Source organism: Heterocephalus glaber, unplaced genomic scaffold, assembly GCF_053883595.1.
Source record: "Heterocephalus glaber isolate CG9 unplaced genomic scaffold, H.glaber_assembly_v1.0 deba00000122, whole genome shotgun sequence".
Taxonomy (NCBI): Eukaryota; Metazoa; Chordata; class Mammalia; order Rodentia; family Bathyergidae; genus Heterocephalus; species Heterocephalus glaber.
In genome coordinates this window covers 31,593,493-31,606,507 of record NW_028258138.1, presented here as the reverse complement: position 1 = coordinate 31,606,507, position 13,015 = coordinate 31,593,493, and the positions used below count along the sequence as shown (strand labels likewise).

Sequence of the window (13,015 nt, the reverse complement as noted above, 5' to 3'; positions counted from 1 at the left end):
AGTATTGGCTTAACTACTCATTTCACACTTTTCAGTCTAACCCATTTCCCTGGCTCAGGATCTCTTTCTGGGTATCAGTGGTTCTCTGTCTTTTTTTTTTTTTTTAAATGTTGTGGGCTGCTGTTTCTCTGAGTTGCACTTCAGATATGCCAAATCAGAACCTCTGGGCTGAATTCTGGACATTTTTTATAGCAACTTTCTGGGTGATTCTATTTTGCACTAGATGTAAAAAATACTTTTGTACCTTTAATTTCATTGTTGCTACAACTGATAATATAATGACATTATATATTATAAACAGTAAACACCTGTAGCTCTCAAGTATGGTAAGTGGAGCTTGTAGTCACATCACCTACATTCAAATCCTAGCTCTCTGAGCTAGGGAGTAGCAAGCAATCAATCCTTGGTATTTGCCTAGAATGCAGGCAACCCTGGGTTCTATCCCTAGCACACACACAAAAATGGAATTTTAGCTCTACTAAGAAACTTTGGTGAGTCACTTGACTATTGTTATTAGTTTCCTTATGGTAAAAGCATGTGTCTCTTGTGCATTAAGATATATTATAACATTTCTGGAAGATAATTTGCTCATCACCTACACAAAGATTTTTTGGTTGTTGTAATAATTACTTCATTGACTTCGTTATGGTTGTTTTACATTATAGATTATTTTAATGTTAAAATCCGCGGATAAGTCATTTGAGCTCTGGACTTCTTAACCTGTTTGATTTTCAGATTTTAGGAGGTAATAATGAAGTGACAGTAATATGTTTCATTCTTTAGAATGATAAAGGAATCTCACTTTAAAATACCTTAAAAATTATAGGGTGGATATAGTTTGAAGTTTAGTATACATGTTGCTGAAGTGAGCACTATAGTTTGAAGTTTAAAGTGTAGGCCTTAATGATAAAAGAGCTGTCTGTATCAGTACGCTAGGGCTTGGAGTTTAGTCTAGTGGCAGTGTGCTTGTTAGCATGCTTGTGCAAGGTCCTGGGATCTATCTCTAGCACTGGAAAAAAAAAAGTGTTTTATGCATATTATCAAGCCATGTAATATTATTATTAATCAGAAAATTCTGTGGCCTGTTTATCTGTTTCTCCAAGATCAGAGAAGGAGAGCAGAAGGAAAATAGCATTAGGTGAGCATATATTATGTTCCAGGCACTGGATTTAGTAATATTACCTATATTATATGTAAAGTATGAAGCAAGTAATATCATTAGCTCTACAAAATCATTAATGCTTGAACTTAGTTCATTCAAACGCTATTGATCATATGCTAAGAGTAAAAAGAAGAATGTCTATTGAGCAGTAATTGTACTATTTCTCTTTACCTTTGTCTCCTCTCTCTGCTCCCATTTGGAGAAATAAAATACGCTGTAAAATATAAACTGGCATAATAACTATTTGTACATTATTCTCTTTCCCCTGTATATGTAAAAAGATTACATTTTAAACCTGCAAAGCTTCAGATGAGAAGTGTGTTTATCTTATCTTCTTTTTGTATGGAATACTTCTCCCATAAGTCCATGAGTATTTAGTAATGTGCAGTGTTTAAGAATACTGATTTAACTCTGGCTGCAAACACCAAATACTTTAATTATTGTTTATTTTTATTTTGTGTGCAATGGAAAATTTCATAGGTGTCCATATGATTTTTATATAAAATAATCATTTTCATATGTTTAGCTTCTGGGTTTTTTGAAAGGAAAACTTTAGAAAATGTGAAGGTTTAAAATCTCCACATGTGGCTCTGCCCAGGACATCACAATAGGCTCCTGTTTCGGTGCAACACACGCACCATTGAATAGATATAAAATGATACTGTGCTTCCCAAGTGGGTTGACTAAGAATGTCCAGGAAATGGAGTTCACCATAGATTTATTTGATTCTACTCTGGTAATAGGCATTTCAAATACGCTGATTTAGGGTCAAGATAAAGTATGTATAGTCAACCTTACTTTGTTATATCATGTTTCCAACATTTTGTGCCAAGTAATTAGCAATCTAACCAATATGTGTTTCAAAATATACTAGCAGAAGTAAGTTTAACCTGGGTATCTTTCTTATAGTGCTGCTATATTTGCACTGTTTCCCATACTCTAACATTCTGCTCTGACCTTTATGAATAGAGGAATCTGATTTTCAATATCTGAGCCTCAGTATTGATAGTAGTTATAATTGTAGTAGCCATTCAACCTAGGGAACAATGCTAGAATTTCAGTAATTAAAATAATTTATATTGTATCAGTCATAGCAATTATACTTTAGGAAAAGCTGACTGGTGTGCAAAAGTGTAGTTATTTAATTCAGAGACCAATGCTTATGTCATATAGATTTCTTAATGAGCACTGGAGTCCACTGCCTTTAAAAAACTCAGATGTTTTCAACTTATTGGAATAGGGTGAGAAAGCTTTAGTCATTTACAAAAAAATTAGACAGACCTTACTCAAAATGCTCACATAGTTTCAGCCTCCCTTCCTTCATCTGTAAATATTCAAAGAGAGGAGTGTCCTGAAGGTTCAGTAGGATAAAATACATAAAGCATTGGCACCTTGTTGTGCCTCTCATCAAATTCTCTTTTATTTATCCTTGCACGTGATGAAATGTAATCTAAGATTTACTGGAATATCATCTGAATGAGACTTATTCGCCATAAAGAAAGATGCATTGAACATCATTAATTTAAAAACTTATACATTTTAAGTTGTATCATTGAATTGACCTGGAAATTATTCTTAAGAAAGAAATAAGAATGAAGTTTGGCCAAAGTTGATTCTTTAAGGTCCTACTAATTTGTTTTTTAAAGATCAAAGAGTTTACTTTGTCATTTAAAAATCCATTTTTATTTAAAAATTTATTTCTACTGTTACTGTAATGCAACACCCTTTCCATTTTATGATTCTAGGACTCCTACCTAAGTATCTTGTTAGTATGCAAGGTCCTTATGAAGTTGACATATTAAAGTGGTTTGTCTTCAGAGTTAAATCCCATGACATCTCCAAGGAGATAAGTAAATCTTTTGATTTTTTGTAACAGAAATTTAAAAATAAAATATGGTAAATATGCAACCGTCTGATTTCCTTCAATCCGTAGTTTCTTAGACTTAAAGAGGAAAGTTCATTTTTTGGCCATTTGTTTTAATCCCCAAATGATTTGTATTTCATTTTTTGGCCATTTGCTTTAATCTCCAAATGAGTTGTAAATTTCTGATATGCTTGCATTTAGAAGATTATAGCATGTAAATCTCAGAGAAATTTTGCATGTAATTATAGCCAGTTTGAAAAAATTGAAATTTCTCTTTTTGTCTCTCAAATACCATTCAGTTGACTCTAATCCAGAGCAATAATCCATTTTTCTTATAAAATGAGGATATATAGTATATATGTAGTATATATACACTATATATGCATAGTATATATACTATATATACTAGATTTATGATCAGTTTTTCTGATATTGGGCTTGAACCCAGGGCCTTTGCACTCATGCACATCCGACCCTTTTTATTATATTTTATTTTGAGACAGGGTCTTACTAAGTCACTATATTGCTGAGGTTGTTGTTATACTCTGTCTCAGAGTGCTGGAATTTCAGGAATGCACCAATATATCCCAAGTACTACATTTAGAATTTTTAAAAATTGTTATTATTGTTCTGGGGTATTATTTTAATTAAAAATACTAAAAAAGTGGAGCTCAATCCTAGAGCTATATAACACCAATGATAATCTAAAAGAAGGGACAAAATTTCTTTTGGGTTTCTAAACAGATATATCAAATGTTGTATGTCCAGATGAAGGACCCCCCCCCCATGTTTTGTTCAAATAAGGAGAGAATTCAGTGCCTAGTTTCCTTCCTTTTTTTGGAGAGAATGAAAGTGATAGGTATAAGGCATGAGCCTCAAAATAAAATCACAAGGAGAAAATTAAGGTTTTAGTTATAGGAATGAGGCTTCACTTGGCATTATAGGGACAGGGCTTGATTTAGAGTATTGAAACAATAGCCCAGGTTCCAGGATGGGGTGGGGTTGGAGCACTGGGAAAGGATATAATGAGGAGGAGCCAGTGAATCACATGTCCTTAGATTTCCTCTACCTTAGAGAGGCAATGATTTGGGCTCTACATGACCCTAAATCTGCATGTAGGGGTTAAGTGATTTCCAGCAGCCATCAACAGTATTGACAGATGAAGTGGATTAAAAGGAAAATAAATAGAAAAAACAGTCACTGAGAAAAGGAAGGGAACTGGATGTCTACCATTTATTACACCTGTGCCAGAGATTCTGATAGGTACTTTACTTGGCTGGCATAATGGTCTTATGAGGTAGGATTTTTCATTCCATTTTTATTTTGTTTTAGAGATGAAGAAATTGAGGACCAGGAAAATGTTGCATGGATCATGTAACAAGTATCAGGGTATTGTTTTAATGGTTTAAAATTAAAAAACAAAAAGAGTTGTGTGCAGTAATCAAGAGAGATATTCATTTGCTATAAGATACACAGAGGGACTAGGTCCACTGAAGTGAAGCATTTACCCAAGGAAGTTAGTTGATATTGGTATTTTAGAATGTGAAATAATTATTTTCCAGTTATTTTTAGAGATGGAGCACTATACAAATGTTGATGCCAATGTTACTTAAATTAAATCAATACGTTCTAAGAATAGAACTCAACTGTTAAAATGGTACAAATTCATATTTCCTGTAAGAGAAAAACAATAACTCCAGTTTGGATTGGAGGTAGCAATAGACCAGGTATTCTCAAGCTTTAATGTGCATCAGAATTACGTCTGGTGCTTGTTAGAGACTCTTAGGAGATTTGGCTCAGTAGATTGGATGTGGGAGCCCCTGACCTCTGAATTATTAATAGGCTACCCCCTCTCCAATGCAGAGTGATGTGCTCTGCAGTTAAAGATGACTTCTATTGTGATGTCTACAATTGTTTAGCAGCCATTGGTGTTGGGCGTGATGGCACATACCTGTAATCCAAGCACTCTGGGAGGCTGAAGCAGGAGGATCGTAAATTCAAGACCAGCCTGGGCAACTTGGTGAATTAGTAGATTCTGTCTCAAAATTTAAAAGTAAAAAGAAGTTGTGGATGTGTAGCTCAGTGGAAAGTCCCTGATTTCAATCCCAAGTAACACACACACATACACACACACACACACACACACACACACACACACACACATAGCTATTGGTACATAATGTAATTTTTCTTCTTGTATTTTTTACATAACAGTAGTTTACAATGATGTTGCTATACACAGTAGTCAACAGTTGCATGTTCTTATTTAAGTTAAATTAATTGAAATGATCTGGGTCATACCTGCAATTCCAGCTCCTCCAGGGCTCTGGAGACTGAGATAGAGGGATGTCAAGTTTGAGGCCAGCCTGGGCAGTTTAGCAAGACCTTATCTCAAAACAACTTTTTTTTCTTTTTTTTCAAGACAGGGTCTCACGATGTAGTTCAGTCTAACCTTGAACTCACTACTCGAACTGTAGTGGCAACTGTACTTGAACTTGTGGCAATCCTCCTGCCTCAGCTTCTTGAGTGCTGGAATTACAGGTGTATGCCACCAGCCTGGCATTAAAAATACATTTTTTAAAAGAGAGGCTGAGGATGTAGTTTAGTGGTAGAGTGATAGCTTAGTATGAGTGAGGCCTTACAGATACATAAACAGAGTCTGCCCAAAAAATGTATACACACTCAGCAGGTTGCCATACTAATAAATAAATGTCTGGAAGCTAATGGCCACCACTTTGAGGACCTATTGTAATTGTAGAGACCAAAGGTAACTTGAATTAATCTCATGATGTTTCAATATAGTGTTAAAGTATTTATGCAAGATTTTTCTTTTACTGATGTATACTTTTTTTTGGTGGACTCGGTATATGTACATATGTGCTTATAACATACGACTGGTGGCTACTGCATCAGACAGCACGTATAAAGAATTTTAATCATCATTGCAAAAAGTCTCTTTGACAATGCTATATTAGATTGTAATAATGAAATTTTTACACTTTACAGTTTTTATGATATTGGGAATAACATTTAAGTTTATCCTTCTTAAATATTTATTGATTAAAGTAGAAGCAAATATTTTATTTATGGAAAGTCTTTCATGTTAAAATACTTTCGAAAAGATTTCATGCTTTATTAATTTTTGTTCTTTTTTGAAATGAATAAACATATGTAAAGAAGAAAAAATACATAGATGACTTGGACTTGTATGTAGAACGATAATCATTTTAAACTCCTTTGACATATAATGGGCTTATTCTCACAAAATAACTTTCTCCCAAAACATTTCTTACTCTACTCAAAGAAGTAGTGAGGACTTAAATATTTTATCACTTTATAAAATAATCTTAAAGATCCTCTGCAAAAATGAAACTAAGTCCCTTAAACAACTTCCCAAATTTATCCTACATTACAACAGATTATGTGTATTATCAAGAGTCTATATAAAATATTCATGGAATTCAGCATTAAATATTGATTTGTTTTTTTTTTTTAGTACCGGGGATCGAACTCGGGTCCTTGCACATGTGAGGCAGGCAGCGGAACCACTGAGCTAAATCCCCTGCCCCTCAGCATTAAATCTTAAATTTGTTAATTTGGTAGCATTTTCCTAAACTTTTTCAATATAATTTATAGTTGAATGTATGTAGTATATTATATAGTTTGACTTTAACTGGACACATACTTTTTGAAATAGTAAACTGTGGGAATAGAATGGAAAAAAAATCACTTCTGTATATTTTTAATATAATATATTTAGCTTCAAGTTGTTTTTTTTTAAACCTTAGCATTTATAAGTAATAATAAGTAATAGTTTTAAGTCATAGAAAAATATATGGAAAAATTGAAATTGACAGTCTTGGTTGCCTTCTGAAAGTCATATAAAAGTTTAAAGTAAGCTGGGTGTTGTTTCACATGCCTGTAATCACAGCACTCTAGGAGGCTGAGGCAGGAGGACTGTAAATTTGAGCCTAGCCTAGGGAATTTAGCAATGTTAGTAGACTCTGTCTTCAATCAATCAATCAATCTATCTATCAGTTAATTAATTAGTAAAGTAAAGTATTGGAAATGTAGCTCAGTCTGAAGGCAGTGGGTTCAATCCCCAGCACTATTTATTTATTTATGTATTTATTTATTTATTTATTTTGGGGTACCTGGGATCGAACTCGGGTCCTTTCGCTTGTGAGGCAGGTGGCAGAACCACTGAGCTAAATCTCTGGCCCAATCCCCAGCACTTTAAACCAAACCAAACCAAATATAAACTGTCAAACCCCTAAACTGCCTTTCTTCTTATCTTTTAGACACCAATCCTTAAGCTTGTGAGGCCCTTATCTGATTTGTGTGAATTCTTCCAACATACTTGGAATTTTCATTTTTTAATTTATTTTAAAAAATTTTATTAATATGTGTTTACAGTACATAATGGTTACATTCATTGTGGGGAATTGTGCATGCACTATTTGTAACACATCAATCCTTTCTAACCTCTCTCCTTTTTTGGCAACATCAGATTCATTTATTTCTCTTGGAAGTCCTTATGAAGTTATTTATTGTATATACAGGTTAACACCCAGACTAATAGGCCAAAAACCATTTTATTACCTTTGTTGTATACAGCTATACTATAGAATAGCTATTAAACCTTGAGTCTCCTTCCACAGCTCTTCATCTTTCTATCCCTGTGAGTTTAATCCTCCAGAACATTTTTATCATGTTAATTTGCTTCTCAAAAATCTTTTAAGAACTTATGTGCTACAATAAGCTACAATGCAAAGTATTTTGGACATATTTAGAGATCTAAGCTATGGCCAGAGCTGGCATTTTAACTCTTTTTTACTAGTAGTCCTCCTGAATCCCTCACACAAACCATGCTGGGCTTCTTGCTGGCACGCTATTTTATGTTCCTCTCCTAGTATCCCATTTGAAACACCCTTTCAACTCATCTCTGTTTATTCTAAGGTTGTGGGCTAAACATTTTCCCCAAAAATGTTGTTGGAGCCCTCACTGTCAGGTGGGCCCTGTAAATGAGATAGCGTCAGTAGCTGATCCAGGTAGGAGGTCATTTAGATGGGCCCTAATCCAATATGACTGTGTCCTTAGGAAGAGAAGACATTGGGACACAGAGGCAGAAATGTAGAAAGAGTGCCCTGTAAAGGCAGACAGAGTTTGAGTGAGCCATACAGCAGCAGCCACCAAACAGCCCACTGTGGGCCAGAGGCGAGGGCACAGTATGAAACAGACTCTCTCTACGCCCCTGGGAAGCCCGCCTGCTGACCCTTTGCTCGCAGTCCTCTAACCCCGAAACTGTCTGGCAATGTGTTTCTGTTTTTCAAACCAACTATTTTGTGGTACTTGTTATGGTAACCCTAGGAAACTAACATACCCCATATTTGGACTTTAATTTTTAATTTTTTGCATTAATGTCCTTCTTCAAGAATCCCATATGTTTTTCTGTAGAAGGATCCTCTCTTTAGAAAAATTCAAATATGTTCATAAGCATAGACCTTCAAATAACTTTAGTGGTTAAGAAGCTCTGACCATCCCAAATCATAGTCAGCCCTGCCTGTCCAACTAAAACTTCATTTTCTCAGGGAAAAAGGCCATAGTCCCTTCACTTAACATCGTATTTTCTTTTTCTCCTTGGAAATGTACTGGAAATATATAACTATTTTACTTTTGGTACAAGATCACATAATTTTTGGACTCTGAGATTTTCAATATAGGTAACCCTGTGAACTTTGAAAGTATAATATTTTTAATATTGAACTTGATTATAACATTATGAAGGGTAAGTTAATGTTTTTTTTTGGTACTGGGGATCGAACTCAGGACTTTGTGCTTGTGAGGCAGGCACGATGCCACTGAGCTAAATTCCGGTCCCATGTTAATTCTTTATATTCATGCTCCCATCACAACATTGTAAAGTTTTATACACATGCTATAAAACATATAATACCTAATATATACTCTAATATGTAATATGTAGTATGAGGACATGTCATGTACAAATTGCTCAAAACATTACTGGAAATTACTCAGTGCTTAACAGTTACAGTATCAGCTGCTACTGCTATTTCTCTTCTTGCTAATATTAATTTTTGCTAAAATACTTTTGAACAAAAAATAATTTGAGCTTCTTTCCTGGGCATGGGATAATTAATACCAGGTATTACTTTGCTCATCTGTCCTGAGTCCAGTATCAGGTAAACTGTAGGTGTGAAATGATTTCAAATGAGAAGGCAGAGCAGTGTCCCTTGCATGGCAACAGTGCCCTCTCCTTAGCTTTGTTTTTGAGTCTCAGCTCTTTACAAATTATTCGGGAGATATGTACAAGTTACCTACTCTGAGGTGTGTTTTTATTCATCTAAAAAAAAAGTAAAGTATCCTTGAGATTAGATCATCTTCTGAAACTTTGTAATTTTTGTATCCACTTTAAAGAATTTGCAGATATTTTGAGGCACATCCTCAGCCAGCTAAGACAGCCTCTTAATTTCCATTAAAAAACGTTTTACTCCCAACTTTGTGTTTATGGGGTTCAGATCAGGGTCCTGGTTCTTGCCTGCGGGTATTACTTGTTGTCAACTTTGATCAAGTATTTTCACTCTGGTGATTAGGTTTTCTTTGTTTGGAAAATTTGAGAGTTGACAAATTTATCTGTTCTTATTCCAACTTCAACATGCTATATTAACTCCATTTTTTATGGATGAAAAAATTGACCCATTAACTGAGGCTGTAGAGAGGTAGAAATATATGGGCCTAAATAGCAAAGCTCAACTATTGTGGCTGTGAATCTAGCACCTTCCTTCCTGTAACTACCATACGAAATGAAGAGTTTGCCGTTTGTCTTAAATTTAAATTAATTTTCAGGTTTTAAAAATACTTCAGGGGTCTGAATCTCAGTTCCATACTGTCTATGAAATCTTAAACCAGTGACTGAATTTTTTTGATTCAGTTTACTTCTCTACAAATTGTAGGTAACAACAGTGCCTACTTTTTTTTTTTTTTTTTTTTTTTTTTTTTGGTACCTGGGATCGAATTCGGTCCTTGCGCTTGTGCAGCGGGCGGCGAAACCACCGAGCTAAATCCCCGGCCCACAGTGCCTACTTTAAAGTGTTTTGAGGAATGTAAGAATTAATACAGCTAATGAAATTGGTCTATACGCATAGTATTTACTACATTTTTATGGTTGCATTGGGTTTTTGTCTTCATTTTCCCAGTGGGTAGAAATTCTATTCTTGTATTGAAGCTACAAAGCATGAAATCTGGTTTGACAGCAGTTACTTTTTTTCTTCATATATATATATTTCCTCATATATATATTTCCATATATATTTATATATATGTATAGTCTTGCAGTAAATTATTTTCTTCTCTCTTTAATAAGTTAACCAAGAACCAAATGCTTCTATTTTTTTTTTTTTTTTTTTGAGACAGGATCTCACTATTAATTCAGGCTGTCCTTGAGCTCATTATAAAGCCCAGGCTGACCTTGAACTCCCAATAATCCTCCTGCCTCAGCCTCCCAAGTGCTGGGATTATAAGCACATAGCACTATGCCCACCAAGGACCAAGGACTTCTAATTCTTTTTCTTTTTCTTTTTCTGTAGTTTAGGGTATAATACATTCTTTATCTTTAAAATGTTTATATTGTAGAACAGCTTGGATATACTTTTAATATTTTATTTATTATCAATTTTGGTATTAGTTGACATGATTGATAGGATATTTTTCTTTCAATCTATTCCATCTGGCTTATTAATGAGAAAAGATGACTAACCATTATAGTTAATCTAGGACTGGTTGAGGGGGCACTTCATTGCTAAAACTCAGACTCTCGGTAAAAGCAGGATAAGTTGACCATCTTAGAAGAGGGCTGCCTATATTTAAACAGAATAAGTTAAATTTGTCCTACTAAGACCCAAAACAATATAGAAATATGTGGAGTTTTCCACATACTTTTATTTGGAAGTGCCATTAAAAGGAAAAAAAGAGATACTAAATGAGGTTACTTATTGCTAGGTATTTGTCAGAACTTGGTCCTGAAATGATAACATATCTGATTACTTAACACATCAATATTTTGAATTATGTTTTCAAATTATATATTTAAACCACTGAAATGTTTATCTACTGGGTAAATAAAAATTAAAATTTGAAGATTCTTTGATATGAGAATTTAAAGATTCTTGAGAATTAAGTACTTAAATGTAAATTTTAGTTTAAAATTTGTAAAGAGGTATCATCACAAGTGAAAATAGGGTTTTGATGAGGCATCGATATTTTAAAAGGAAATTTTGATCAAAATGAACTTTTTGTGTGTGTGTTAGGTAATGGGGATTAAACTCGGGGCCTCACACATGCTAGCCAAGTGCTCTGCCCTGAGCTACACCCCTGGCCCTAGAATGAATGAAATGAAAGTCACAAGTAAGCATATTTTAAAAGGTGATCTTACTAGTCATGCGACATGGAAGGAAATCAGATCCTTGATAGATACTCATGCTCATTTTCAGTTACTGTGTATTTAAAGATTAGGGATAATTTAAAAATGATATTTGAGAAGAACAGTATTCAAAGTACCAGAGAAATGTAAGTTACTGATGAAATATTTGGAATTTAGAATATTTAACAAAGTCTCACATGTTTTTAGAATTACTGGATTTTTTTTTAAAGAAAGCTATTAAACACTTTGTTTTTAAAGATATGCATCATCTTTTCCATGTTTTTCTAACACACTGTCTCAAAATTCAGTAACTAGGGTGATTATGTTAAGGAAATAATTTAATATGTGAATAAAGTTATATCTTATAGTGATACAAAGTATTTGATAGAGTAATTCTAAAAATTTGGAAATAAGTTACTTCTCAGGAGAAAGTTCAGTTAATTACATCAGAACAGTAAGATATATTACCTAGACTTAATTTCTTTTTGAAAGAGAAATGTTTATAATAAGCAAAAATTAATTGTGAAGGGCTGGGGATTTAGATCAGTGGTTTTACTGCCTGCTGTGCAAGCGCAAGGACCAGAGTTTGATTCCTGGTACCAAAAAAAAGTAATTGTAAAATATTTCATATGTAAAAATTAATAGAATAACACTGAAAAGAAAGGTATTAAAAGCTTTGTTTTTCTCTGGAAGTACATGAGATTATAGGTAAATGATGTATTATTAAGTCTGTTGTGTACTTTCTACATTTTTCATAATTTTTTATGATTTATTTTAATTGATATTTATTTATATTTATAAAAATAAGCATAATTCTTTTTCAGTTGTTTTTGAGGGTTTTTTTAACATGAGTAAATATTTGGGACATCAGTTTAGCATATCGTATTACATTTGAAATTTTGGAACAAATTTGAAATTTTCTTTCTACTTCTTGATTTCATAATTTTGTTTCAATTTTTTAGTATATGTGCTGCCAAAGCACATATACGATTTCATAATTTTGTAATGGGAAACTATAGAAATAAAATGCAATTTCCTGTTTTCACTGAAGAGGGTATTTTTGCAAGTGGAGTATACATTAACTGTGTAAATATCTTGTCTTTTGTTTTTTTGTTTGTTTGTTTTTTGTACTGGGAATTGAACTCAGGTCCTTGTGCTTGCAGGGCAGGTGGCGGAACCACTGAGCTAAATCCCAGGCCCCTATTATGGTTTTCTTAATACTTTGGTAGAGAGACAGTGTAGAATTGTTACCACGGATACAGAACTGGTGCCTCATTATCTGAGATGATAGCTTAGATCTGTCATATAGTATTTGTGTGATGTCAGGTGAATTATTTAACTTTGCCATGTCTCAACTTTTTCACCTGTAACATGGGGTTAGAAATATTGCTATTAATTTTTGTGAATGTTAAAATGAGTCAATGTATTAAAGCCTTTAGAGAAATATGTGATTCATATTAAATGTTCTGTAACTTTTTGCTAGTATTAGCTGCAGCAGCAGTAGTTGGTATATAAAAAATGTTACAGGGTTGGGGGTGTAGCTCAGTGA

At 33.7% G+C, this 13,015-nt stretch overlaps 1 protein-coding gene across 8 annotated transcripts in view; it reads left to right on the top strand.

Moving 5' to 3' along the window:
- Robo1 (roundabout guidance receptor 1) overlaps window positions 1-13,015 on the top strand; it is a 1,092,891-nt gene that overhangs the window by 739,967 nt on the left and 339,909 nt on the right. The window lies entirely within an intron of this gene.